The 25,459-nt window shown below is 46.3% G+C and overlaps 1 pseudogene; it reads right to left on the bottom strand.

The window, feature by feature from the left end:
* Positions 1-15,614: 15,614 nt before the first annotated feature.
* Positions 15,615-25,234, bottom strand: LOC132881194 (tripartite motif-containing protein 16-like; annotated as a pseudogene).
* Between the last annotated feature and the right edge of the window lie 225 nt (positions 25,235-25,459).

The raw sequence follows: 25,459 nt of genomic DNA, 5'->3' as shown, positions 1-25,459 counted from the left end.
AAATTAACAAGACTGCAACGATTGCGGCCTGCCTGAGGCCCAAGACCAAAAAGGGCGTGAGACAGTTCCTGGGGCTGGCTGGTTACTATCGTAGGTTCATACCTAATTATTCAGACATCACCAGCCCGCTGACTGATTTCACTAAAAAGGGAGCACCAGATCCAGTCCAGTGGACGGAGCAGTGCCAACAGGCTTTCACTAGGGTAAAAGCTGCACGGTGTGGGGGGCCACTTTTACACTCCTCTGACTTCTCTCTCCCCTTTATTTTACAGACAGACACATCAGACAGAGGGCTGGGGGCCATTCTGTCCCAGAAGGTGGAGGGCGAGGAGCATCCCATGCTGTACATCAGTCGTAAGCTCTCAATGCATGAAAGCAAATACAGCACCACTGAAAAGGAGTGCCTGGCCATCAAGTGGGCGGTCCTCGCCCTCCAATACTATCTGCTGGGGCACCCTTTCACCCTCTGTTCAGACCACACGCCCCTCCAGTGGCTCCACCGCAAGAAGGATGCCAATGCATGGATCACCTGTTGATATCTTGCCCTCCAGCCATTTAAGTTTGAGGTGGTCCACAGGTCGGGGCGCAGATGGTAGTGGCGGACTTCCTGTCCCGTTTGGGGGGGGGGGAGTCCGGACGGTTCCCCGGCCTGAGTTGGGCGGTGGGGGTATGTGGGTGTGGGGGCGTGGCCAAGCATCAGCTTGTGAATGGAGGGCGGGGCCGGGGAAGGTGAGTGGCTGTCATTACACCTGATGTCAATTTGTGTGTGTTTATTGCAGGGATGGTGGAACATAAAAGGAGGGGGAGAGCAGAGAATCAGTCTCTCCTGACCAGAACACGTGTGTGTGTGTGTGTGTGTGTGTGTGTGTGTGTGTGTGTGTGTGTGTGTGTGTGTGTGTGGCATGTCTGACTATGTATGAGCAGCAATTGATTAAAGCTGAAAAGCAAAAGAAAATAGAGTGTGTGAAATCAATTTCCGCCTTCTGTGCTTCTGTGCTCCACCCACATCAGGGATCTGTTACAATACTATAATAGCACTCATGAAACATTGTCAACAATGGCTATTTTTATACAATGTTTATAATAAGTCTATAAGAAATTTAGTCATTAACAACACAACTATTCTTACATAATGGAGTTAAAATTTTGAGTCTGAGATTCCAAGTAACTTTGTAAAAAATTACTTAAAATTACTCAAAGCTTGACATGGTTATGTAATTTGGCATTCAGACTAAAATCTGCTGGACTAGAACTTAGAAAATAGAAGAAAATTATTTTAAAAACTATTAAAATATAAATCTACATCCTACAAAGCATATGACTGACTGTCATTCTTATTATGAATAAAAAAAATTGCACATAATAATAGTAGTAGGTAGTAGGCACCCTTCAGTCTCGGGAGACTATGGGTCTGCACTCTGGTTGTCAATCAGGATGGGGAACAGTGTCGAGTGTAACTAATAAGTCCGATGTAGGAATGGCAGTCCTTCTGGCACAGTTGGCAGATGAAGACTGAGGACGGTCTGTCAGTCTGGTTGGAGGCTTTCCGTCTCTGTCTCCTGGCTTCGGACTGCTGGGCAAATGTCTCTTCAAAGCTGGAGAGTCCTTTGTGTACTGCTTGTCTCCAGGTTGTTTGCTCTGAAGCCAAGGTTTCCCAGATGTTTGTGTCGATGTTCAAGGCCTTCAAGTCTCTTTTGCAAATGTCTTTGTATTGCAGCTGGGGTCTGCCTATGGGCAGTTTTCCCTGTGCCAGTTCGCCATACAGGAGGTCTTTTGGGATCCGGCCATCGCCCATACGCACAATGTGTCTGAGCCAGCGCATGTGTCTCTGTTTAAGCAGGCTGTACATGCTAGGAATTCTGGCTCTCTCCAGGACAGTGGTGTTGGGAACTTTGTCCTGCCACTTGATGTCTAGGATGTGTTGAAGACAGCGCATGCTGCAGGTGTTGAACTTGTATTCCTGTTGGGCTCGTATGGTCCAAGACTCACTGCCATACAGGAGGGTGCTCACAACACAAGCACTGTAGACGTGAACCTTGGTGTACTCTGTCAGCTTGCTGTTCATCCACACTCTCTTTGTCAGTCTGGCCATGGTGGTAGAGGCTTTGCCTCCACTTATTGAGCTCAGTGTTGAGAGAGAGGGAGTCAGAAATGGTAGATCCTAGGTACATGAAGTTGTGGACAATGTCCAGTTTGTGGTTTGAGATGCAAATGTGCGGTGATAATTCTGCATCTTGTGCCATGACCTGTGTCTTCTTCAGGCTGATTCTAAAGCTGAAGTCTTGGCAGGCCTGGCTGACCCGGGTCATGAGTTGCTGAAGGTCGTCGGTTGAGTAGGCGGTGATGGCAGCATTGTCAGCAAAGAGGAAGTCTCGAAGACATTTCAGCTGGACTTTGGACTTGGCTCTTATTCTGGAGAGGTTAAAGAGCTTCCCGTCCAATCTGGTGCGAAGATAGATACCTTCTTTGGCGTTTCCGAAGGTGTGCTTAAGCATGACTGCAAAGCATATCCCTGTAGCAGTTCATAGGGGTGGAGCACAGAAAAGACGGCAGGCCAGAACTAAGTTCCCCAAGAAAACCTCTTTATTTAGTACTTTTCAGTAAAGTCACTCTCTCAGACACACACACACACACACACACACACACACACACACACACGAGTCCTCAGGTCAGGGAGAGAGCCTCCTTCCCCTGCTCTCTCTCTCCTTATATAGGGTGTGGTCACTGGGGAAGACACACAAACACAGATTAACCAACATCAGGTGCAGTGATTCTGCCACTTACCTTCCCTGACTCCGCCCTCTGGTCACAGACTGACGCTTGACCATGCCCCCACTGCCACATACCCCCACCACCTGACTCAGACCGGGCAGCCGTCTGGCCCGCAGCCGACTCCCCCCCCCGACGGGAGAGGAAGTCCGCCATGACCATCTGCGCCCCTGGCCTGTGGACCACCTTGAAATTAAAGGGCTGGAGTGCCAGATATCAATGAGTGATCCGCGCGTTGGTATCCTTCATGCGGTGGAGCCACTGGAGCGGCGCGTGGTCTGAACAGAGGGTGAAAGAGCGCCCCAGGAGGTAGTAGCGGAGGGCGAGGACCACCCACTTGATGGCCAGGCACTCCTTTTCGATGGTGCTGTAGCGCCCCTCACGCACCGACAGCTTCCTGCTTATGTACAGGACGGGGCGGTCCTCCCCCTCCACCTCCTGGGACAGAACGGCCCCCAGCCCTCTGTCCGACGCGTCCGTCTGCAACATAAAGGGGAGAGAAAAGTCAGAGGAGTGTAACAGTGGCCCCCCACACAGTGCAGCCTTCACCTCAGAGAAAGCCCGCTGGCATTGCTCCGTCCACTGGACTGGATCTGGTGCCCCCTTTTTAGTCAGATCAGTCAGCGGGCTGGTGACGTCTGAATAATTAGGTATAAACCTACGATAGTAGCCAGCCAGCCCCAGGAACTGTCTCACCCCCTTTTTGGTCTTGGGCCTCGGGCAGGCCGCAATCGCTGCTGTCTTGTTAATTTGGGGACGCACCTGCCCGTTGCCCAGGTGGAAGCCCAGATACTGTAGTTCCACCTGCCCAATCGCACACTTCTTCGGGTTGGCCGTGAGACCCACTCGCCTCAGCGACCTAAGGATGGCCCTCAGGTGTTGTAGGTGCCACAGCCAGTCATTACTATGAATAATGATATCGTCTAGGTATGTGGCCACATAGGTGGCATGGGGGCGGAGGACCCTATCCATCAGTCGCTGGAATGTAGCGGGCGCCCCAAACAGCCCAAAAGGAAGTGTGACAAACTGGTGTAAGCCGAACGGTGTGGAAAAGGCCGTTTTTTCTTGGGATAATGGAGTCAAGGGGCTCTGCCAATAACCCTTTGTCAAATCCAGTGTCGAATAAAAGCGAGCCGTGCCTAGTCGATCGAGCAACTCATCAATATGAGGCATTAGGTACACATCGAATTTACACACAGCGTTGACTTTTCTATAGTCCACACAGAACCGGACCGACCCGTTGGTCTTGGGTACCAAGACCACCAGGCTGCTCCAGTCACTGTGGGACTCCTCGACAATGCCCATTTCGAGCATGGCCTTGAGTTCTTCCCGAACCACTTTTTTCTTGTGTTCAGGTAACCTGTAAGGGCGGCTGCGCACTACCACCCCCGGGGGCATCTCAATGTGGTGCTCTATGAGGTCAGTGCGGCCGGGCAGGGGTGAGAACATGTCCGAAAATTCGATCTGCACCTGGGCGACCTCCGCGAGTTGGGTCGGGGAGAGGTGGTCTCCACAGGAGACCGGAGAGGTACGCGATGCCAGTGTTCTCTTTTGAACCTCCGGCCCCAGCTCCGCCTTCTCCGGAACCACCGACACCAATGCCACGGGGACCTCCTCGTTCCAGAGTTTGAGCAGATTGAGGTGGTAAACCTGTAGTGCCCCACCCCTGTCCGTTTGCCTCACCTCATAGTCGACGTCCCCGATTCACCGTGTGACCTCAAAGGGTCCTTGCCACTTGGCAATTAATTTGGAGCTCGATGTGGGCAACAGTACGAGAACTTTATCTCCTGGTGCGAACTCCCTAAGGCGCATACCCCTGTCGTACAGGTGGGTTTGCCGTTCTTGGGCCTGCTGCAAATTCTCCTGGGTTAGGTGTGTGTGTGGAGTTTTGCGCGCAGGTCCATAACGTATTGAATTTGATTTTTACTGGGCGAAGGTCCCTCCTCCCAATTTTCTCGCAGCACATCTAGAATGCCGCACGGCTTATGCCCATATAACAATTCGAATGGGGAGAACCCCGTGGAGGCTTGGGGGACCTCTCACACTGCAAATAACAAGGGTTTGAGCCATTTATCCCAATTACGTGCATCCTCACTTACGAATTTTTTTAATTATATTTTTGAGGGTGCGATTAAACCGTTCAACTAAACCGTCCATTTGTGGGTGATAAACGCTGGTGCGGATCGGCTTAATACCTAATAACCCATACAGTTCGTGCAGTGTACATGACATAAACGAGGTGCCTTGGTCAGTCAGAATCTCTTTTGGGATTCCAACTCGGGAGATAACGCAGAAGAGCGCTTCCGCAATACTGCATGCTGAGATATCGTGAAGAGGCACTGCTTCCGGGTATCGCGTTGCATAGTCCACCAGAACTAAAATAAAGCGGTACCCTCGTGTTGACCGATCTAATGGCCCAACGAGATCCATCCCAATTCTTTCGAACGGGGTCTTGATTAATGGGAGAGGGCGCAAAGGCGCTTTTGGAATGGCCGCTGGATTTACTAACTGGCATTCGCGGCACGCCGTACACCACCTACGGACATCGCCACAAATCCCTGGCCAATAGAACTGGGCCATTAGTCAGGCTAATGTTTTATCCTGCTCTAAGTGTCCAGCCATGGGATTAAAGTGAGCCGCCTGGAATACCAATTCCCGGCGGCTCTTTGGAATCAAAAGCTGCATGACTTGCTCTTTAGTCTGAGTGTCCTGCGTCACTCGGTATAACCTATCCTTCATAATAGCAAAATAGGGGAAGGACGGGGTGGCGTTTGGCTGGAGCGTTTGACCATTGATTATTCTCACTTGGTCAAACGCATGCCACAGAGACTCGTCTCGCGATTGCTCTAATGGGAAATCCCCAAGGGATTCCCTGAGAGAGGGAGGAGGAGCCTGCTGCTCCTCACTCTGACGCGGAGATGACGTAGACGGGTCTGTGACAGCTGCTCCTGCCAAAGTGACACCGGGACCTCCCCCTGCTAAATTACGGCAGGACCCACTCTTCACTAGATGGCTCATTAATTCCCTGAATCCCGGCCAATCAGTCCCCAAAATTATAGAGTGGGTGAGGTGAGGATTAACCGCCGCCTTTACTCTAAATTTTTCCCCTCGAAAAGGAATGTGGACTGACAATAAAGGGTAGCTGTGTAAATCCCCGTGCACACACAACATCTTCACCCCCTGTGCTCCCCCCAATGCCTCGTCTTGCACCAGGCTTTGGTGAATTGAGGTCTGATTACAGCCAGAGTCCACCAAAGCCTGATGTGTATCCCCTTGGATACTCACTGGTATGCGATATGCTCCAGCCCGATTGAGAGCGGCTCCTGGCGCGTCGGGGATCCGAACCACCGCGCCCACTTCCATTGCCGAGCACTGCTGTTGGAGGTGGCCCGGCTCCCCGCAGCGCCAGCAAACCGGCCTGGGCTTCCTCTCTGCACTGGTGCTCTGGGGCTCACTCACCTGACCGGGGGGGGAGAGACAGACACAGAAGGGAAAAACGGGAGGGCACCGCGGGTGCAACGGGCCGGCTGGGGTGGGGCCGGCCCCTGCCTCTGTGGTGGGGGAATGGGGTGAGGACGAGACACAGGAGGAGAGGGGGGGAGAGAGAGAGAGAGAAGAGGGAAGAAGAGGATGTCCACTGTCCTGCCATCGGAACAGCCACCAAATGGTCCTCCGCCAACTCGATGGCCTGATCCAGCGACACCGGGCGGTGGCACTGGACCCACTCCGCGGTTCCCTCTGGTAAGCGGGCGATGAACTGCTCCAGTACCACCTGATCGATGATCCCCTCGGCGTCGTGGTTGTCGGCCCTCAACCACCACCATCAGGCACCCCGGAGCTGCTGGCCAAACGCGAATGGCTGGCCGACTTCCTCCAGATGCAGAGCGTGGAAGTGCTGACGCTGTTGTTCAGGGGTGCGCCCCACCCGCTGGAGGACGGCCCGGCGAAGGTCCGCGTAGACCAGCTGGTGGTCAGCGGGGAGCTGTAGCGCGGCCAGCTGCGCCTCACCCGTTAGTAGGGGGAGGAGGCGCGCCGCGCACTGTTCCACCGGCCAGGCCGAGGCCTCTGCTGCCTGCTCAAAGAGCATGATGAAGGCCTCAGGGTCGTCGTGCGGGCCCATCTTAGTGAGGGTGAGGGGAGAAGGGCCCGTGGTGGTGGAAGTGGTGGACCCCGCCGACTCGAGGAGGTGCCGGAACGCCTGTCGGTCTTCCTGCTGTGCCAGCACCAGGGCCTCGAACCTGTGCTCCTGCTCCTTTTGGAGGGTGACTAGCGCCTGGTGCTGGCTCTGCTGGGCTGTGGCGAGGGAGTGGACCAGGTCCGCGAAGGGGGAGGACTCCATGGGGTTGTTCTTTTTCCTGTGCTCGATTCCCGGGTTTCAGCACCACTGTAGCAGTTCATAGGGGTGGAGCACAGAAAAGACAGCAGGCCAGAACTAAGTTCCCCAAGAAAACCTCTTTATTTAGTACTTTTCAGTAAAGTCACTCTTTCAGACACACACACACATGAGTCCTCAGGTCAGGGAGAGAGCCTCCTTCCTCTGCTCTCTCTCCTTATATAGGGCGTGGTCACTGGGGAAGACACACAAACACAGATTAACCAACATCAGGTGCAGTGATTCTGCCACTTACCTTCCCTGACTCTGCCCTCTGGTCACAGACTGACGCTTGACCACGCCCCCACTGCCACAATCCCAAACAATGTTGGCGCAAGGATGCAGCCATTTTACCCTGCTCTGGATACTGAAGGACTCGGATGTTGAGCCGTCGAAGACAATGGTGCCTTTCATGTTGTCGTGGAAGGACTTGATGATGCTGAGCACTCTGGGTGGGCATCCTATCTTGGGGAGAATTTTGAAGAGGCCGTCCCTGATGACCAGATCGAAGGCCTTTGTCAGGTCAATGAAGGCGATGAAGAGTGGCTGCCTCTGCTCTCCACATTTCTCTTGCAGCTGTCATAGGGAGAAGATCATATTGATGGTGGACCTGTTTGTGCAGAAGCCACACTGAGATTTGGGGTAGACTCTCTCTGCCAGGGCTTAGAGTTTCTTCAGTACGACTTGGATGAACAGCTTCCCCACGATGCTGAGGAGAGAGATACCGCAGTAGTTACTGCAGTCACTTCTGTCGCCTTTGTTTTTATAGAGGGTGATGTTAGTGTCTCTCATGGTAATGAGGGTCTCTTTACAGCATTTGAGGACTTCGGTGGGGATGCTATCTTTCGCAGGTGCTTTGGTGGGGTGAGAGAGTCCAGGGCTTCGTTCTGCTCTTTGACTGTTGGTTTTCTGTCCAGCTCCTCCTGGATGGGCAGGCACTCGATGGCGTTCAGAGTGTCTTCGGAGACCACGTTCTCCCTGACATAGAGCTTGGAGTAGTGCTCTACCCAGCGCGCCATCTGTTTGGTCCGGTCCTGGATGATCTCGCCTGTGGTGGACTTGAGGGGGCAGTCTTCTTCTGAGTTGGGGCCAGGGTGATGCCATTGTACATCCCCCTGATGTTACTGGTGTCTGCTGCAACCTGGATCTTTGAGCAGAGCTGTAGCCAATAGTCATTGGCACAACACCTAGTGGTCTGCTGGACTTTGCTGTGGGCAGCCTGAAGGACTTACAGATTTCTCTTGCTAGGGCTGGCTTTTTACATGGCCAGGGCATTCCTCTTTTCCTCAATGACAGGTCTCAGGTCTTCAGTGTGGGCTTCAAACCAGTCAGCTGATTTGCTGGTCTTTCTGCCAAAGGTGTCCATAGCGGCATTATACACTGCATCTCTGAAATATTCCCATCTGTCACAGGCATTTGCTGATGGTGGGCCTGGCAAAGATTTCTCCAGAGCAGTGGCAAATTCCTCAACCTTTCCTTGGTTGGCGGTCTTGCTGGTGTTGATGCGAGGTCTGCTCTCCTTTTTAGTATGGCACAGTCTCTTCGTGCGCAGCTTGATCAAAGAGTGGTCAGAATCCCAGGCACTGTCTGTTCTTGTTCATCCTCCTGGTGCTGAACATCCTGAGACATATAGGCCAGGAGTTGTAGTTGGTGCCCACTCTGGCATTGAAGTCGCCAAGGATGAACAGGAACTCTTTCTCAGGGATCTGGCTTATGGCTGTGTTGAGTTCATCGTAGAATTTGTCTTTGGCATCGGCAGGTGAAATTAGCATTGGGGTGTAAGTGCTGATGAGGTTGGTGGGTCCAGCTGGGGTATTGAGTTGGAGAGACAAGATTCGCTCGGTTCCTTCTAAGGGTGGGATGATAGAACCCAACAGGCTGTTTCTGACAGCAAACCTCACTCCATGCTCTCTGGTCTTGTCAGTTGGTTTCCCTTACCAGAAGAAGGTGAAGTCTTTCTCTCTCACAGATCCAGAGTCCGGGATTCTGGTTCAACACAGTGGTGTAAGTGATTAAGAAGAAGAAAGAAGAAACCTTTATTTGTCACATACACACTTCAAGCACAGTGAAATTCATCCTCTGCATTTAACCCATCTGAAGCAGTGAACACACACGCACACACACCCAGAACAGTGGGCAGCCACACCAGAGCACCTGGGGAGCAGTCAGGGGTCAGGCACCTTGCTCAAGGGCACCTCAGCCCAAGGCTGTCCCATATTAACCTAACTGCATGTCTGTGGACTGTGGGGGAAACCGGAGCAAACTCACGCAGACATGGGGAGAACATGCAAACTCCACACAGAAAGGCCCTCGCCGGCCGCTGGGTTCGAACCGGGAACCTTCTTGCTGTGAGGCGACCGTGCTAACCACTACACCACCGTGCCGCATGGTCACCTCACAGCAAGAAGGTTCTGGGTTCGAGCCCAGTGGCTGGCGGGGGCCTTTCTGTGTGGAGTTTGCATGTTTTCCCCGTGTCTGCGTGAGTTTCCTCCGGGTGCTCCGGTTTCCCCCACAGTCCAAAGACATGCAGTTAGGTTAATATGGGACAGCCTTGGGCTGAGGTGCCCTTGAGCGAGGCACCTAACTCCCAACTGCTCCCCAGGCACTGTTCACATGGCTGCCCACTGCTCTGGGTATGTGTGTCTGCTCATTGCTCACGTATGTGTGCATGTGTGTGTTCACTGCTTCAGATGGGTTAAATGCAGAGAGGAATTTCACAAGTGTGTGATGAATAAAGTTGTGCTTTCTTTCTTTTGCTTTCTTTCTTTTTCTTGGAGGGCGATAATGTCCATCTGCAGTCTGCTCAGCTCTTGGTCAGTGACTGTGGTCTTGCGAATGTCGCTGATATCTTGAAGGTTGTCAGAGAAACCTGGTGTCATAGTTCTCATGTTCCAGGTGTCCAGTTTGAGGGCCAAGATTTTCTTCTTTGTTGGCTTGTTGCTTGGTGCACAGTTGTTGATCCACTTGTTGGTTTTCACCCTAAGCCCCATGCACCCAGTGAGGCTAACGGACCGTGGCAAGGCAGCACCTTACTGGCTGGGGGCTGCCCAGCTTGAGGCAGGCGGTAGCTGCCCAATGAGGCTCGATGACCCCCTCACCGTCGGAAGCAGCCCCTGGCATCTAGCTCTATGCCAATCAAGCAGAAGACTTATAACTGGTATCTGCTGCTTCCCATGTTTTGTCGACGCTGTGTAGCAAAGCTGAAGTGACCTCTTCAGTATGCAGGGCCTGGGTAGATGAGTATGGAAGACAGGCTGTTACCCATGCAACAGATCTCCCCTCTCCACGTCACTGAAAGGGTCCATAGGAAAGGCAGAAGCCAGTATGCATGGTTCCAGTGACGTCACAGGAGTTGCCAGGACAAAGCTGTGTACAATGACAGGCTGCCTTAGGGACTCCAGCTCTTCTTCCACAGTTTACTTCCTTACATAATAACAATATTAACATAACCACTGATTGGTAGTTTGGCACTTAACATAATACTGTACTGCAAAGTTTCAGGTAAACTGAACTCTTAATCAACTGACGATCAATCAGATACTGTCAACCCTAAAACACGAGTTCAACTGCATCGTGCAATAAAAACAACACTGAATATCGAGTGTGTTATTATTGTCTTATTTAGTGTGCCACTTGCGGAGAGGGATGTGCCTGTAAACTTTGGCAGGGCTCGGACCATCGGTGGCTGAGTTATGAATTTTTAAAGGCTGGCTCAAACCAGGGCTCATATTAAAGTTTTCGGTGAGCAGCGCTTGTGCTGGGGTTTCAGAGGTGAATAACAGGCCGAGGCAGGATTGTAATACCTCCCTCTCCCTGTGGTCATTTGAAAGGGCTCAGGGAGAGGGAGATGCCTGTAAATTTTGGTGGGGCTAGGACTATCTATGGCCAAGTTATAAATTTTTTAATTTGGGTCCACAGGGGCCCCCATTTTACAAGCCGTGTTACGACAATGTATTCGCCCAGTGTAACCTCTGGAAGAAAATCAGAAGTAGATTAGACCCATATCTTTACCATTTTTTCATGAGCCATCCGCTCTGATACTTTTGAAATACAGATGGACAAACACGAAAATTACCAGTCACTGTCCGCCGGTCCGGCCTCATTTCCCCTCACTGATTCTTGGATTTATGAAAGATTTTATCCTGAAAAAAATCACATCAAAACGACTGATTTAAAAAAAACAAAACATGTATTTCCTTGATGAAAGAGAGTCTATTCTGTGAAATATTGCAAAGATTTTATATTTTTTAAGTATGTAAATATATGGATAATTAATTAGACAAGGCCTTGTTTGCATGAATAACAGTTGATTTCTGGGGGGAAAAAAAACCTCCTCAATGACATTCACTTGTAGTGCCTTGCCTTAGATTTTGCCTCATATACTTTTACTTTTTTTTGCATAATATGTTAAAGTAACTATATTTATTTAACACAAAAAAGTACCATTTTTCAAAAATTTCTTATTCTCTACAAGGGTCGACATATAGTCATATTTCCAATTTCTCTGAGAATGATATAAAACTGTGGAAAATTTTATTAAAATATCTCAAGAATAGAATCTTAGTAAGTTATATAGACACAAAATAAGGCAGCATCTTTATTTCAACATCTAGCTCTCTTACTTTTATAGAAATCTAAAGCAGATCTGGGGTCATGTGACCAATTACACAAAACCTCCCACATGACCAATGTTCACATGATCTCAAAACAAAGTATAATACAGTTTCTTAGCTTGACATTTTGAGTTAGAGGAAAGTATTTATGAATAGGATGAATAGGTGTGGCCTCAGGGGTTAAATAGGGTGGCAGCTGCCACCCCAAAATAATCCTCACTGCCCCGACTCACATATCTGTTTAAGGCTGATTAGTTTGTGTTCCTCCATTTGTTACATTCCACACTCATGAGCTACTTTATTTTCTGAGCCCTCTCTTCCACTCACACACTTTCCCTTTAACAGTAGATCATTAACTAAAACTCAGTGGGAGGTTATAAATAGTTACACATACACAAACTGTGTGTGTGTGTCTGATCCTAAGTTCCCAAATTACACCAAGCCTCCACTCTACACAAAGCCATATTTGGCGCAGTGACCCTTTAAGATATTTTTTCACTGCCCCATAGTGGCCATAGCAGGTAACTACAGTTTCTAGAACCCATTACCAAGGAGGACAGACATCTTTTTATTCACATGGATCTTAAAACATTTCGGATTGTGTAAAGTTTGTCATTGTGATTGTATTCTGGAGAGGCGATGCCCTAAAGACATAAAAAAGAACAGACATGAAGACATGGAGATGATCCTGAAAATTCCTGGAAAGCTTTATTTTGGTCTCCATCTTCATTAATTCCAGCAGGTCACCAAGTTCTCAGAAATTTTCCAGCCAGTTTTTAAATTTCAGTTAAAAATCTCTCCAAATGGCTCGATTCCGCTATCCCAACATTTTAGCTGTATTCAGCAGGTGGCGCTGTGATCAGTCCTCCACTTCTGGGTCATTCCCAGCCAAAACAATATTTTGACAAGTTTTCACAGCATTTTATGTAACTTTTGCAAACGATTGCCATTATCGGATCAGATACTTCTCAGCTCATCTCATTATCTCTCGTCGCTTTATCCTGTTCTACAGGGTCGCAGGCAAGCTGGAGCCTATCCAGCTGACTACGGGCGAAAGGCGGGGTACACCCTGGACAAGTCGCCAGGTCATCGCAGGGCTGGATCAGATACTTATTTCGCTGAAATAAGATAGAATTAATACATTTTATTGATGTTTAACTGGAATAGATGCTTATAAAATGTTGTCAAACGTACAAATACTCAAATTATCACCCATGCCACATCCATTATTGTGCTTAAGTTAGGGCTTGTGGTCTGGGTAACCACGTCTACTTCACGTGGCCTGTAAGATATATTTGTGCTTATCATGCTTATTGATGGGCCAGTTATTGTGAAATCATAATGACGTTTGATTTTTTTATATTAATCACATACTTGAATAATCAAACAAATATTTTCTCAAAAGAATGCATACAGAGCAAAAGAATGCATACATTTAAATTTTGATGAGTGCTGATTCTATACTGGTGTATAGAGGATTTCGACTTGACGTCACAGGTGACGTGACGCCCCGGTGTCCGCCATTTTGAAGGTCAAGCTAGCTAATGTCAACAACAGTAGCTGGTATGTTACTGTAGCAATGTTTACGTTCAGTCATTTGGATGACTGTTAAAACCCTTCAGTCTCAAGTTTTTCCTTTACTGTATTTACTAGTTTACTGAGCTAGCGCGCTCGGGCAGGCTGGGAGCGAGCGCGCTAGCTCGGGCAGGCTGGGATGAGAACGTCGTTCTCTAAGCCTGCTAACCTCAATTTTTGCAAATACCTCTCCGTCTGCTCGCCCTGTAAATGCCCTACATCGCTGGATAGTGAAGGTGTTTTCTGCATCTCGCTCCTTTTTCTTTTATGTTTTTTCCCTGGTATTTCCCACACGCCTGACTGCAGGTCAGGAAGATCACCCGCGCTGCAAAGCCAGAAAAAGCCTGGTAATGTGTACGGATCACGTACACCAGCATCATTGATTTTCTGGTGATATCGCTTCTTACTCGCGTCATCTAGGCCGGATAAAATACTCGACAATGAGACTTCGTCATGATCAACAGTGTATCGCTACCGGTAGTCGCCATATTTGTGACCGTCAAAATGGCGCCGGCTACTTGTTGACATGGCAACGGTCACGTGGGTCGAAAACCTCTATGGACCCTTTTCACGTGACGTCACGACAAACGCGGCCGCCATTTTGGACATGTACTACCAGTAGTTTACCACAGCCAACACTGAGGAACGGCAGTAAAGAAAGTGTTTATTTTCAGCAAGACTTCCATCATGCCACTATATTGTTGTGCACCTGGATGTAGTAACCATCAACAAACAAGGCAAGGGTTATCATTTTATCGGATCCCGGTAGATGGATAGCGGCCATAAACAGGAAAGATTGGCAGCCCTCGGCATACCAGTGCTTGTGCAGTGACCACTTTGTTGGAGGTAAGACGAATAAAATTAGCCAGAAAAGGCATTACATTGCTGTTAACATTCTGTGGCGGCGAGTGTGTAACCAAATAGGCTAAAATAACCCATTGTAACCGCTTTGTTCTTCTGTAGTAGCTATTAGCTAACGACATTAGCTAGCGTTGTGTTCCTTTGCTGTTGGTAGACTGTAGGACAGATCAGAGGCAGTGTCCTACAAACAGCGCTTAATTTGAGGGGGAGCAAGCCGGAGCGCACTCCGGAACCTCGAGCGTTGGCTCCGGCAGCTATTTACACTGGATCCGGTGATCCGACACCTCTTTTGACTATGTAACAAAAAAAAAAAAAAAATTAAAAAAATGCAAGTTTATTTAGTGTTAATGTCTGATTTTGATACGTCTTGTTGGTGATTTCTCTCATGAAACGACATCCACAAAATATCTGCAGATGAACTTAATTTGCAGTGTTATTACAAAACATGCCCAGAAGCGCAGCGCCGTGCTCCCCCTCTTTTTTTCCCCGCACCGGAGCTGCTCATCCTCTGCGCTCCGGGACCTCCCACTTTACAAATTAAGCACTGCCTACAAATAAAAGTGTTCAAACAAGAGTTTTCAGATCAATACCTGTGTATGGCGATGGGTTTTTAACGACATGGGTATACAGATCATGTGGGCCGAAGTCAGGTAAAGACGAGGGCTTCGTGTCCTTCTGTACGTCAGTGAACAATCCAGGCGGAAGCAGATAAACGTCGTTCTCTAAGCCTGCTAACCTCAATTTTTGCAAATACCTCTCCCTCTGCTCACCCTGTAAATGCCCTACGTCGCTGGATAGCGAAGGTGTTTTCTGCATCTCGCTCCTTTTTCTTGCATGTTCTCCGTTTGTCGCCTTCCTCGCATTCAAACCAATTCGAGCCGAAGTCCGCTACATGTCCAGAATGGTGGTCGCGTTTACGAAGGTCACGTGACTGAAAAGGGTCTATAGTTCATATATTTAGGGATAAGAATTCTGGCAACAGAAATTAACACACATGCCTAAATTGGCTGTTGAACTCTAATATAACAATAATATGGTTTTTGTGGGCATTATAGTTATTTGAGGCTTGGCCTGAATGATTTGAAAAAAAGTAAATGGCCATGAATATAGATGGGTTTATAGTATTTTGTTTTTGGCCCCAGTTGCCACCAAGCAGATATTTTTCTTGTCATGTTTAAATGTTGAGTAAGGTTTTCTTTATAATGTTTGTACTATTCACAGTCAAACAACTTTACCAAATAATTGTCACTCTATGGTATGTACATGTAGTTTTGAAGGAATTTAGCAGTTATTATTGATGATCAAATTTTGTTGGAGAGTCAAAGTTTGTTAAGCTGACTGTTCCACATTGTCAATCAAAATCCATTTTCCTTTTGATTATAAAATGTATATACATGTATGTAGACAATTACACACAGAAACGATGAATAAATAGGCATTTTTATTAAATAAGATGTATGAAAACTCAAACACATTTAACATGTTTAAGCAATAACATGAACTTTGGCTTTTACATTTGTAAATAAAAAAAGCAATATAAAATGCGTCACCCTGTTAACCTAATGGTAAAATTAAATATCATTAGCAACCTCAGCATATAAATAACCTTTACCATCAAACAGAATGCTGTAGTTTGTTTGCTGTAGTTTCATTCACTTAAATACCATGAATACTTAAGTTCATCTTGCATCATATCATTATCAACACATACTGGTCAACATACCTTCTCCAAAAAATTTACATCACAATTTCAAGGTCATTCACATATCACAAATAACAGTATTGTGACTATATTAACATACATCCCATGTTTTCATTCTTGTGAAGAAATTATACATGTGACCTGTATAAATGTGCACTGGGGTAAAATACATGTATTTCACAAAATTTGTGACCCCCTGTCAACATGGTCAACCTATACACATGCTACATGTAAATGTAAAACTGTAAACTATTTTCATCACGAAAAACAATGTAGACAAAAAAAAAAGTAGACTATTTTCATCACGAAAAACATTTACTTGATGGCTCTGCATCTTTAAAATTTACAAGATGTTATCAAACTTAAAACAAACCACAAAACACTTTACTTTTGTTGGTCTGGGCTGTGCGGCGTCCACCGTTGTTGACACTGTTGAACGACCCAGTGATGCGCGCGCCACCTGTTGAATACTCCGCACATCATAGCGGAACCGAAGTATTGTTCAAGCACAAATGAAATCCTCATTTCTGAGAACAGAAGATGGTTCACTCCAACTTCTCCTGGGTTGTGATATCCTTACAATTAACGGCAGCCTTCCAGAACCTCCGCCTTTCTTCAGATCATATCGGGGTCTCAGAGCTCCAATTCATCAGAACCTTGAAGAATCTGAACTTTTGTCCACCTGCTTGATGAGAACATCCATATATGCCACAGACTGGCAGATTTACTGTTTAAAACACTACACAGGGTGACGCTCTGTACATAGAAATGTGTAGAGAATCAATAAGTCATGTAACATGAAAAAACAAACCAGATCTCTGAAGACGAAAACAGGTTATTAGTAATGAAATATTTCTGAGCGAAACATCCACATTTTAAGGGCTTATGAGAGTCTGTAAACATTTTAACCAAAGCATTATTACCAAATTACAAATTATTATATTTACAAACATAAAACCCAATAAATGCAGACTTTAGAGAAAGTTCAGACATTTTGCTGCACTAATTTCAGAAAATCAGTGGAGGTTTTATTTTTTTTTTTGCCCGTACATTCAGATCTTACCATTTAATTTCCTTTATATCTGTAACTGATGATTCTAGACTGAGGCTAAATGCAGAGTTTTAACATTTAAGTGTTTTTAATATGATTTAATGTTCACAGTTTTTTCACATTGAAGGATTAATAAGGAAATGTGCATAGTTTTTTTTTTTTTTAATTGACAAATTAGTGACTACAAAACACCAAAAACTCATGACTTTTTTTGATCACACAACCTCACAATTGACCCTGATTCACACCAGTCGAGCCAGAACCCAGCGTATAGAGGCTGAGTGAATGTGGTGTGGACTCTGTGGAGGAGCTTCATCATGTCAGAGACGCTGTAGAAGGACAGAGTTCCTGCACTGTGATCCACATACACTCCTATTCTGGAGGGGGATGGAACTCTGAGATCAGTCTTAATGTTGTTGTGACAGAAAGAGAGAGAAGAAGAAGAAGAACACCACAGACTCCAGGACTGATTGTTGCGTCCAAAAACACACTCATCACCCCATCCTTTCCTTCTGATGTCTTTATATGAGACTGATATGTACACATAATTCTTACTGCTCCACTCCACCTCCCAGTAACAGCGTCCACACACTCTCTCCTTACACAACACCTGAAACCAGGAGTCAAATCTCTCTGGATGATCAGAGTACGGCTGCTCTCTCTCACTGCACGCCACCACTCTGTTCTCAGACAGAATGAGATAATAATTTACTGTGTTGGGATCCAGAGTCAGATCACAGAAATCTAAACACATGAGAAATGAGAACATGTTAGATATTAAATCACAGCACAGATTTATGTGGAGTGTGTGTGTGTGTAGACGTACATTTCATAAACTCATCTCTGCTTTTTGGCTCCGAGAGTAAAATCTGATCGTCTTCAACTGTGGAGACAGAAATAAAATGGTCATCTTGTAGACGTGTGCATATGTTTGGTGTGTGCGCGCAGACGTACATTTCAGAAACTCGTCTCTGCTCGTTGGCTCAGAGAGTAAAATCTGATTGTCTTCAACTGTGGAGACAGAAATAAAATGGTCATCTTGTAGACAGAAGCGTGTGTTGTAGATGCGTGCATGTGTATTGTAGACGTACGTTTCAGAAACTCATCTTTGATTGTTGGCTCCGAGAGTAAAATCTGATCGCCTTCAACTGTGGAGACAGAAATAAAATGGTCATCTTGTAGACGTGTGTGTGTGTGTGTGTGTTGTAGACGTACATTTGAGAAATTCGTGTCTGCTCTCTGGCTCCGAGAGTAAAATCTGAACGTCTTCAACTGTGGAGACAAAAATAAAATGGTCTGATGGTAAAACCCATAAAATCAGACATTTGTGTAAATCATCACTTGTGTGTAGATCAGAAATGTGTGGAGATCAGAAATTACACTTCAGTCTTGAAGCACCAGAGTGCAGAGTTTCTCAGCTCGAACACAAACTCATTCACATCAGCAGTTCATCATCAAGACTCGAATCAGGTGAGTGTTAAAAACTCTAAACTCTGCAGTGCTTTGGTGCTCAGGAATGAAGACTGACACCTCGACATCACTGTCACCAAGCAAGTAAAGACTTCCCTCACTCCAGCAGGAACAGATCCTCTTACCATGTTCAGGGATTTTGATGAGTTCCTCCTGGCAGAATTCCTCGAGTCTCTTTTTCAGATCAGAGAGAGATTTCCTCACTCCATCAAATGAGAGATGTTGACTGACAGTGATGCTGGGTGAGTCCTCACGTCCAGAAGAGACACAGAGAGACTGGAAACTCTACAGAGAGAAAGAAAAAACATCATGAAGTTAAAAAGTGTACCAAAGGAACGAATAACATCAGAGCAAATCAGCAGTGTTTTCAAGTGTGTGAGAGGAACAGCTGGCTCTGTAGATCAGACTGTGAGTGTTACCTGGAGGAAATGGATGTGATCGTGTGTGTGTGAAAGCTGCTCCAGCTCAGTGACTCTCCTCTGAAGATCAGCAATCTCCTGCTCCAGTTGCTCCAAGAACCGTTCAGCTCGACTCAGTTCAGCCTTCTCCTGATCTCTGATCAGCTCCGTCACCTCCGAGCGCTTTTTCTCCATGGAGCTGATCAGCTCAGTAAAGATCCTCTCACTGTCCTCCACTGCTGTCTGTGCACTGAGCTGTTAGGACACACACACGATTTAAAGCTCATCTATCATTCCCTCTCTTACTGGGACTGTAAATGACTTGTTGTCCATGTTGTGTGTTTTTAGGAGCAGCTCTGTCTCTGCTCACCTTTATAGTGTTCACAGCCTGTTTCAGCTCCTGCACCTTCTTCTGCTTCTCCTGGATTCTCTGCTGGGATTTCAACTGCTCCTCCTTTAACTCACTCTGAGAACAAATAAAATCCATTTCACTGTTTATACATGATGAGGTTATGAGCTCAGTGGGTGAATATTAACTGCAGATAAAGGGTTAGAGTTCACTCGGGTTCTACGGAGCACCTTATTAAAGTGTAAAAGGCTGGATGTTGGGGGTTTGAAAGTTCACTGAAGTTAAACACTCAAATGTATTTTAGTATTTCAGGACTATGAGTGAGAACCACTGGGTTACATCACAAATAACAGCAACAACATTTATTCCTTGATGTGTTTTTTATTATGGCTAAAACTGAGTCCGTTGACAGGATTGTCTGAATATCATGTTGCTTTGCATCAACAACTCCACAATTAACTTACTCATTTCAACATTATCATTACGATAAAAATATCATCCTAAATCTGAGTAAAGCAGGTCGTCATCCAATCTAATCCCCAAAGAGCAGATTTTCATCCCAACCAATCAAGAGCCAGAACCGATCAAACTCATCAGTTGTTTAAAGATACAAACAAAACTGAAACTGAAAGAAACAAACAAAACTGAAATAAGGTGCAGCTTCTGCATAGAGTGAAAACCATCAGACATTTAAGATTAAAAATGAAAACAATAATATAGAGCTTTAGGTACTGGCTAAAAGCGGAGCCCCCATCCGTTTCTGGGTTGCAGAATTTTCTTACATCATAGCCAGCCTCTTTTGTTTTATTTACTGACCTGCCAACACTGGCCACTAGGCGGTGCTTTGGACTGCCGATTAAAAACAAACAGTAGCCACTAGGCGGCATGCACGACTGGCAATCACTACCAACAGTGGCCACTAGGCGGCATGGATGACTGGCAATCACTACCAACAGTGGCCACTAGGCGGCGTGAAAGACTGGCAATCACTACCAACACTGACTACTAGGTGGCATGTATGACTGGAAATTACTACCAATACTGGCCACAAGGCAGCATACGACCAGCAATTACGACCAACAACGGCCACTCAGTGGCATGTATGACCAGCAATTACTACCAACACTGACCACTAGGCGGCATGCATGACCGGCAATTACTACCAACACTGGCCACAAAGGCACGTATGACCAGCAATTACTACCAACACTGGCCACTAGGCGGCATGTATGACCAGCAATCACTACCAACACTGACACTAGGCAGCATGTATGACCAGCAATTACGACCAAAACTGGCCACGAGGCAACGTGTATAACCAGCAATTACTACCAACACTGGCCACTCGGCAGTGTGCATGACCAGCAAATACTACCAAGACTGGCCACTAGGTGGCATGTATGACAGGCAATTTCTACCAATGCTGACCACTAGTCAGCTTTTATGACCAGCAATTACTACCAACACTGGCCACTAGGTGGCATGTATGACTGGTAATTACTATTAACACTGGCCACTCGGCGACGTGTGTATTACAGGTAATTACTACTAACACTGGCCACGAGGCAGCGTGTGCATGACTGGCAATTAATACTAACACTGGCCACTAGGTGGAGTGTATGACTGGTAATTACTAGTAACACTGGCCACTCGGCGGCACGTATGGTTGGTAATTACTAGGGCTGTAACGATATGCGTATCGAAATCGAGATACGCAGAGCCACGATCCGTATCGCGATACAAGAAGGCAGAATCGCGGTACACCCTTTCAAACTTCTCCTCAGCCCAAAAACAAAGGCGCTTCCAAACTTCAATTTATGAATACTTAACTTTTTATTTAAATTACATTTTAAACTTACTTAAATTACTTTGATTTTTTTATATCTATTAGTAAGTCGTTTTTTCGCCGACCTGCGACAATCTTCTGCGAGTCACGCAACGTCCACACTCGCCACTGGCAGAGCATTCATTTCTTTTAAGCGGTTGCCATTCTGGTTGCGACGCGGGGAGCAAATCTGTAAACAAGCAGCTCATTGGCTGGCTAGGTGTGCCACAAGCCAATCACAATCACTTGACCGGAAAGGCATGCAGTGTTGCCAGATTGGGCAGGTTTAGGTGCTTTTTGGCTGGTTTTGAACATATTTTGGGATGGAAAACGTTAGCAATATCTGGCAACACTGAAGGCATGTCTGCTTGGGCGGAAGCCTTCTGCGGCAGTTACATTTTGACACGCGAGCAATGTTTCACCATAAAAATTCCGTAATTTCCATCTGTTTTCCGCGATCACAGAAAATCATTGGCCCTATGAGAGTGAGACAGTGAGAGAGCCACCCCTATACCCCCCCCCCCCCAAAAAAAAATCTTAACGGATTTACACAATTTGGAAAAATGACTTTTTCAGAACCGAAAAAAACAGAGCTTCCGGCTCAACAGTATTATTTTGAGAAATAAAACAATCTTTGGATATACATTTGTTCATTTTTGCATACATATTACTCATTCTCTGCAGTGGTCTGAATTATTTGTTATTAAATAGTTAATGTAAGTAAGTAAATGTTAATAAGTCAAATTTACTACTTTAAAAAAACATTTAAAAAAAAAATCGTGGGCGTATCGAATCGTGGGTCAAAAATCGCGATACGAATCGAATCGTGAGTTGGGTGTATCGTTACAGCCCTAGTAATTACTACTAATTAGGGCTGTGCGATATGGGAAAAAATGAATATCCCGATACATTTTCTCCATTTCACGATATACGATATATATCTCGATATATTTAAATCTCCTCTAAAAGACCCCATGAAATCTAACTTTTACTCTTTACTGTTTTCACTACAATCCCTACAGATTAAATAACATTTTTGGTTAACTTTACAGGTGGTTTTCAACAACACATTGTAAATTTTCATGTTAGTGATTAATCACAATTGAGTTGAAATAAGACTACTTTTATTCAACAAAGATGTGGCACAAACTGCAAAAACAATCTTGAAAATTGCAACAAAGGGGCAATACAATACAGAGCTGCTCAGAGCTCAAACCAATAAAGTGCAAGCTCAACACTGAGAAAGACATTTAACCTAAATAAGAAAAGTGCTCATTCATTAAATTATTTTAAAAAAATAGATCTCCAAGCTATTAACCTGACTACTGAGAACTACTGGAACATTCACAATAGAGAGAGAGATTGGGGGAGAGAAGAGAGAGATCTGCAAAACAATTTTTCTCTTTGCACACTTTTGAACTGAATGTTTTCTGGCTCTGACTCTCAGATGTGTATAATTCCAGTATTGCCTTCTCTGTAAAATGTCTGCGACCAGGCAACTCATGTTTGGGATCGAGTGTGTTTAGTAATTGCCTGGTTTTTCCACTATACTAATTGGGATCATGTCTTCGGCAATGACGTTAGTGATTGCATCCGTTATAGCTCTCCATCTCTGACTCGTTTTCTCATATGGGGTGGCTTTGGAGAACGAGGCCGCTATGGTCATTTGTTGGGGGGTTAGCTCGTGGGCAAGTAGTTCGGAGTTTAAGAGACTCTTCATACTGTACCGGGTGAGTTTCAGGTGATGGAACATATTTGTAGTGCTGCTGCCTTTCGTGATGACAGGGTTTTTTTTTTTGCACACTTTACAAACTGGCATTTGCTAATCCACGTCCTCCTCGCAATATCCAAAAAATGCCAGTTGACTGACCCCTTACTAGTTCTTTTAGGAAGTAATTTGTCGCTGAAATTGACAGAGCTTACACGGTAGCCTATGCAACACCAGCGACTGCACGAACTGAGTCAGCGCTGTAAACTGGAACCAGGAAATCTTCCCGCCGGCAGTGTTGCCAGATACTGCTAACGTTCTCCAGCTCAAAATATGTTCAAAACCCGCCAAAATGCACTTAAAACCGCCCAATCTGGCAACACAACCGAAACTAGAAAATCTTCCCGGAAGTTCCTTTCAGCACCGAGATGTCACCCGGGATTGGTTGGCGAGTGCGTGACGTTACTGTTTTCTTTACCCTTAGGCAGCCTCTCACGTTACTGCCTGAGGGACAGGGAGAAAACCACCAGAAAAGGTTTTAAACAAACACAAGTCGGAAGATGACCATAAAATACTCGATAGTTATGATATAATAATTTTATGTATCGCACACAGAATTTTCGCGATATATCGAGTATATTCGATATATCGCACAGCCCTACTACTAACACTGGCCACTAGGCGGCATGTGTATTACAGGTAATTATTACCAACACTGGCCACTAGGCGGCGTGTGCATGACTAGCAATTACTACTAACACTGGCCACTAACCGAAGTGTATGACGGGTAATTACTAGTAACACTAGCCACTCGGCGGCATGTGTATTACAGGTAATTTCTACCAACACTGGCCACTAGGCGGCGTGTATGACCGGTAATTACTACTAAAACTGGGCACTAGGCGGCATGTGTATTACAGGTAATTACTACTAACACTGGCCACTAATGGCCCTTTTCCACTACCCTTTTTCAGCTCACTTCAGCTCGCTTCAGCCCGACACGGCTCGCGTTTCGACTACCAAAAACCAGCACGACTCAGCTCGCTTCAGCCCTGCTTAGCCCCTAAAACTCGCACCGTTTTGGAGTGGGGCTGAAGCGAGCCAAAGCGAGCCGACTGAGGTTGGGGGCGTGAGCAGACACTCCCCTGTGCACTGATTGGTGAGGAGGAGTGTCCTCACATACCCACACACACCCCGCGAGCGCGCTGGGATCTGTAAACACCGCAAACCCGGAAGGAGAAGAATTACGAATTACGAGAATTTCTGAAGCCTTATGCGCCTCGCCTCATCTATACGCTCTTGCCAGTATCTGTTGGCGTTGTCGGTGACAACAAGCCACAGCACCAAGACCAGCAACACTAACGACTCCATGTCCTCCATGTTTATTGTTTACTATTCGGGTTGTGAGACTACCGCTTAAAAGATAACTGATGTCACTGTTTGCGCTGCTTAACGACATCACCTGACGTCCACCCACTTTCGCTAACTCCACCCAGTGTGTCCACCCACTTCCAGCCAGCACGGTTCAGCGCGGTTGTAGTCGAAATGCAACTCCAACAGCACCGCTCAGCCCAACTCAGCACGGCACGGCTCAGCCGCGTTTGTAGTGGAAAAGCGGCATAACAGAAGTATATGACTGGTAATTACTAGTAACCCTGGCCACTAGGCGGCGTGTGTATGACTGGTAATTACTACTAACACTCGCCACTCGGCGGCGTGTACGACTGGCAATTCCTAACACTGACCACTAGGCGGCGTTGATGACCGGAAGTTATAAAAGACTGGTATGGTGGCCCGCACAGGACAGAAACCATCAGAAAACAACTTAACGGGTTTCTTTACTGTATCCACACTCGCTGCCTCTGAATAAATTAGACTTGCATTTCTCACCTGTTTTTCACTTCTGTATGCTTTAACTGAGACGGTGTCGTGGCTTTTGTGTTCATCCGTCATACACAGATAACAGATGAAGCTTTGGTCAGTACGACAGTAGATCTTCAACACTTCATCATGCTCAGAGCAGATCTTCTCTTGCAGATTTCCAGAAGCTTCGGCTAACTTGTGCTTTTTCAAAGCAGGAATTTCAAGATGAGGTTTTAAATGAGTTTCACAAAGGGAAGCCACACACACCAGACAGGATTTGACGGCTTTGCGTTTTCTCCTGGTGCAGAAATCACACTCCACATCTCCAGAGCCACCGTAACAGTGAGCAGGAGAAGCAGCTTGGACTTCAGTCTTCTTCTTCAGTTTCTCCACCACTTCATCCAGCATGTTGTTTCTGCGTAGAACAGGCCTTAGAGTGAAAGTGTCTCCGCACTGAGGACAACAATAAACTCTGTTCTTATCATCCTGATCCCAGAAGTCATTAATGCACACCTTACAGAAACTGTGACCACAGGGGATCGTCACTGGATCCTTCAGTAGATCCAGACACACTCGACAAATGAACTGGTCCATTGAAATACTGGCCTCGGCCATTTTCCTGAGCTCACACAGTGAGAGAACGCGACTGCGTTTTGTTTTCGTTGAAATGAGGAGTCACTTCCTGCTTGTGGAGAGAGAAAGGGAGGGGGAAAGAATGAGAGAGAGAGAAGGAGGAGGAGTCCAGAGATCATGTGTGATTGGTGGTTTCCTTCATGACGTGATTATGTTGTGGAAATCTGAACCTGAAACGTAGCCAAAAATACACTGACATGAAAGAAGTCACATTAAAGCGCTTTTCTTTTATTGTGTAAAACAATTTGAGCACTGAGTGATATCCAGGAT

The sequence above is a fragment of the Neoarius graeffei genome, chromosome 2, assembly GCF_027579695.1.
Source record: "Neoarius graeffei isolate fNeoGra1 chromosome 2, fNeoGra1.pri, whole genome shotgun sequence".
NCBI classification, from domain to species: Eukaryota; Metazoa; Chordata; class Actinopteri; order Siluriformes; family Ariidae; genus Neoarius; species Neoarius graeffei.
This window is presented reverse-complemented; position numbering and strand designations above follow the sequence as displayed.